The sequence below is a fragment of the Thunnus albacares genome, chromosome 11, assembly GCF_914725855.1.
Source record: "Thunnus albacares chromosome 11, fThuAlb1.1, whole genome shotgun sequence".
Taxonomy (NCBI): domain Eukaryota; kingdom Metazoa; phylum Chordata; class Actinopteri; order Scombriformes; family Scombridae; genus Thunnus; species Thunnus albacares.
The window spans coordinates 30308694-30313252 of NC_058116.1; positions in this window are offsets into that span (position 1 = coordinate 30308694).

Here is a 4559-nt window from a genome sequence, read left to right on the forward strand (position 1 = left end):
AGAATTCAAATGTCAGTTCACTGAGTTAGGCTTGTTTGTCTAAATGGGTTAAACTGTTCCTCTAGAAAGCATGTTTAAAATACCCACATGTAAAATACTTGAACCAACTGTCACAACCATACAAACATAACTTTCATAAATCTCTGTAATCTGCCATTGTTATTAAAGTATTGATGAATATTTAGATTCAGCAACATGTTCCTCCTCAGTTTTTTGTGACTTTTGTCATGTCATTTTCAATGGAGGAAAGTAACTTAATACATTTACTCAAGTACTGTACTTAAGTACAGTTTGAAGTACTTTTACTTGAGTACTTCCATGTGATGCTACTTTCTACATTTCAGAGGGAAATATTGTACTTTCTACTCCACTACATTTATTTGACAGCTTTAGTTACTTTTCAGATGAAGATTTGACACAATGGATAATATAACAAGCTTTTAAAATACAACACATTGTTAAAGATGAAACCAGTGGTTTCCAACCTTTTTGTCTTTTGACATCTTACAAAAAGCAGTGTGTAGTCGGGGTCACATTTCACATGTCTATGAGTTGTTAACAGCTCCACCAAATAGTGATTTTTCCCTCTAAACTTCTCACATGCTTTCATTTCAATAAATGTTCAAATGATCCAATATTTCAGCAAAAATCAAAGATTAGAGAAAAAGTCCAAAAGACACTGTGACCTCATTGGAAGGGAATTTGCAGTAGTTTTACTTCCCTATTTACAGGAAGTCATATTATTCTGTTGTTACTGTTAATGATGCTTCAGTCGTGCGAGAAACTTGAACATGATGTGGTTTCAGTAACTCTATGACAGATTTTTGATCCTGTACAATGGCCAAAAGCTATGCACTGTGTACTCAAACACAAGATCATTGGGTCTGAACCTGGTGCTTTCTTGTAAAACCTCTCTAGCTGACAATAAAAGCCAAGGCAGCCCCTCCTCCCACTCAGCTTTTAGCTCAGTACAATAAGTGCAAATCAAAAAATTCAAATGCTGGTGAAATGACTCTAGTGCACCATGACTCTGAGGATGATAAATTGAAGACTTATGTTTGATCTGGAGCTGTTAAAGACCCCAAACACAGAGATTAACTGACTGAGAGCCTTACTGCTGATCTGGCAGACATTGCACACAGAGGATATGCAGCTGGATATCTAGTCGAGTGACACATTACCGTCAGGAAGTAGCTACAGCCAGACTTTGAACGAGGCAGCGGACCAACACAGTCAATTATGACATGTTCAAATGGCTGATTTACTGCTGGAATGGGTTGCAACAGCGCGGGTGTAAAAGCATGATTTGGTTTTTCTGTCAATTGGCAGATGTGACAGGTCTTTATGTATGTGGAAATGTCCATTTTTAAACATAGCCGAAAAAAATGATGCAGGAGAAAAAGTTTTAAAAAGCCACTGTACACTACCTGCTCAGCACCAAACAGCAAACAGACACAGTTAGCTGTAGACTAGCTGGTGAACATAGTGGAGCATTTAGCAGCTAAAGAGCCAGATATTTCCCTCAGGAGTTGGTAGAGAGTAAAAACAGAGCTAGAAGAGAGTAAATATTGGACTTACATTCACCAGGTGGACAGAAACACGACTCCAGATGAATGATAATGTTGCTCCGTAACTGCTGGATGTGGAAATGAACCATTTCAACATATGAAATTAAAAGCTGACAATGTGTCAGTGGTTTGTTCACTTCTTGTTTCTGCTGCAAACAAGTTGACAAAAAAAATCAGTCAGTGCATACTTAAATAAAAGACTGATTGATTAGTAAAAAAAAAAAATTTAAAAAAAGGCAAAACAACCATATAATTTCCATTGGATTTTTCCAGGTTGGACCATTTAGGGATTAAGCTCATAACATCATCAAATTTAGAGGTTCTTCATGGTAAGCAGGATGCAAACACACACAAATCACACACACACACACACACACCCAGAGTGAATATTACCTTATCAAAAGCATCAGCTGGGATAACATGTTCATTCAGCATGTGTAGATATGATCAAAATCTAGTGCCTCAAGCAAAATGTAAAAGAGAGTGTTACAAGTGAACAGGAAAACCAAAATAAAGGCACATTTTGTTCTGCCTGACTGGTTTTTCATGGAGGATGAAAAACACAAACACAAACCTACTGGACCAGTGTTTATCATGCCTACTGTATCTCCGCCAGAATCAAATAAAGGTCAAAGACAAATAGTCACACTGGGTGTGTGAGAGGATTTTCAGGTTGGTTGTTGTGTTGGGAGCAAAACAAGCCTCCAGGACACTTATACACCCTCTCTCATGAAGACCAGGGCTCTTCACAGAGCGCGGCCTTGAAAAAGAAACTATAGGACGTAAACTGCCAGACGTCCTTGCTGGGAGATTACCGACACAAATGTGGAAGTGTTTGTTGTGCTGTCAGGACAAGAGGGCAGAATCGGTGTTGTGGTCTTTTTTTTCATGTCATGCTCAACTCATTTTACAACGAAAATAACATGAAAGTAGTTCCTTTTATTACATCCATTTTCCAGTCCTGCACCCAGGCAGTCCAACCCACTTCAGGACAGAGGAGCAATTTTTAATCCCTGAAAACAGTCTTCAGCTCTCTTCCTGTCAGGATGCATGGAGCATGTGGCCTGAGAGGCAAAATCCAAGGCAAAAAGTCATACAACATCAAGTACACACATCATCTTTTTGCATGTCTGTCTGTCATGGAAGAGGGATCTTCCTCTGTTGCTCTTCCTGAGGTTTCTTCAGTTTTTTCCCCCATTAAAGGGTTTTTTGGGGAGTTTTTCCCTTATCCAGATGAAGGGTCTATCACATATATTGGCTGTTTCCCTGCATGGGCCCCAGTTGTCCCTGCTACGAACATGTAGCATCTAGTCAGGGTTGTACATACTAGGGCTGCAACTAATGATTATTTTCATCATCAGTTAATCTGCATATAAATTTGTTGATTAGTCGATAAATCACTTTGTCTATAAAATGTCAGAAAGTACAAAAAATTTCCTTGAGTCCAAGACGACGTCTTCAAATATCTGTTTTTGTTCGACCAACAGCTCAGAAAGCAAAGATTTTCTGTTTACTACCATGTAAAAGCCAGTAAAGCCGCTCACATGCAGCTACATGCTCACATTAGAGAAGATGGAACAAGAGAAGATTCTGCATTTTTTATTAAAAATGGCTTAAACGATTAATCCATTTAAAACTTTTGCAGATTATTTTTCTAGTAATTAATCAATAAACGGGTTGTTGCAGCTGTAGTACATACCAATACACACTGTACTCTATATAATACTGTATGTGTGAACCTTTTATTCCTGAAAACAGTGGTGTAATAGGGTGTAAATTTGAAGACATTTTTGTATTTCAGCTCATGTTTATACTCTTGACTCAGACATGGATGTTTTGTTTTGTACGTTTCATTTGGTGAAGATGCAAAACTTAACCAGAAACACTGTTTGCTCTTTGGTATTAAAACTGTTGTGCTATTCATGCAAACAAAGATCATCTTGTTGTGTTACCTGTTGCACACAGAGACGTCACTACTTTGCATCAAGCCTGCAGTTTATCACATGTCTCACTCAAGCTTGTAAGAACATGTTTAACTCCATTCAGGCATTTTTTACAATATGTCGTCACACAGATAGAAACTTTAAAATGAAAGTAAAAATACTGAGTGACAGACACACCGTGACGAGATAATTATACCGATACCGACATGCCGCCATCTATGCAAACATCTCTTGGGAGGTAGAAGGAAACAAGGAAATAATGGACAAAGTATTGTGTGTGTATCAAAGCCTGATATATCTTATTCCTCTGTGCTGTAGACCTCCGTTGTTGTTCCAAAAACTATTAAAAACACATCAGTGAGTCACACCGCTGCACTGAGTGACATGTTCATTCATTATGAAGAGTTTGGTCATGTTAGTTTGTTTGAGCATGTGCAGGAATGCGGTTCTGTTTACAGAGCTTTGCTAGCTTGTTGTGCTACATATCACAACCTCTTGACTTCATTCTACATTGTGCAATGTAAATAATTTTAGTATAAAGTCAGGGGGTTGTGATATGTAGCACAACAAACTAAGGTGACCGTAATCTTTGTGGTGAAGGAACACCATGTGGGTCATTGACATATTTTTAATAGCTGTTGGACAATAAAAATGGAAGAAACCTTAAGAAGAGCAACAGAGGATGAATCTTCTTCTAGGATGGACATGAAAAAGATGATGTGTGATGTGTGTCCCAGGCGTTAGCCAAGAGGCTATTTTTCATCTGGACAGATGTTACAGAGTCACCTTTAAAAAGGAATATGAGATATTATATGAGATATAAACATATTCATGTTTAGTGTTTTTTATGTATGTGATCAAGTTTTTTTTAATTTCTTTTTCAGACAGGAAAGCAAACTATGAGACAGAAAGCAGTGACTCACTGCTTTTCATGTTGGCTTAATAATGAAACAAACTGGTGGAGTTGCCGTGGTTACGGAGAAGGGGAAGGAAGGAAAACAGGGTAAAAAAAAAGAAAGAAAGAAAGAAAGAAAGTGAGTGGGAGAGC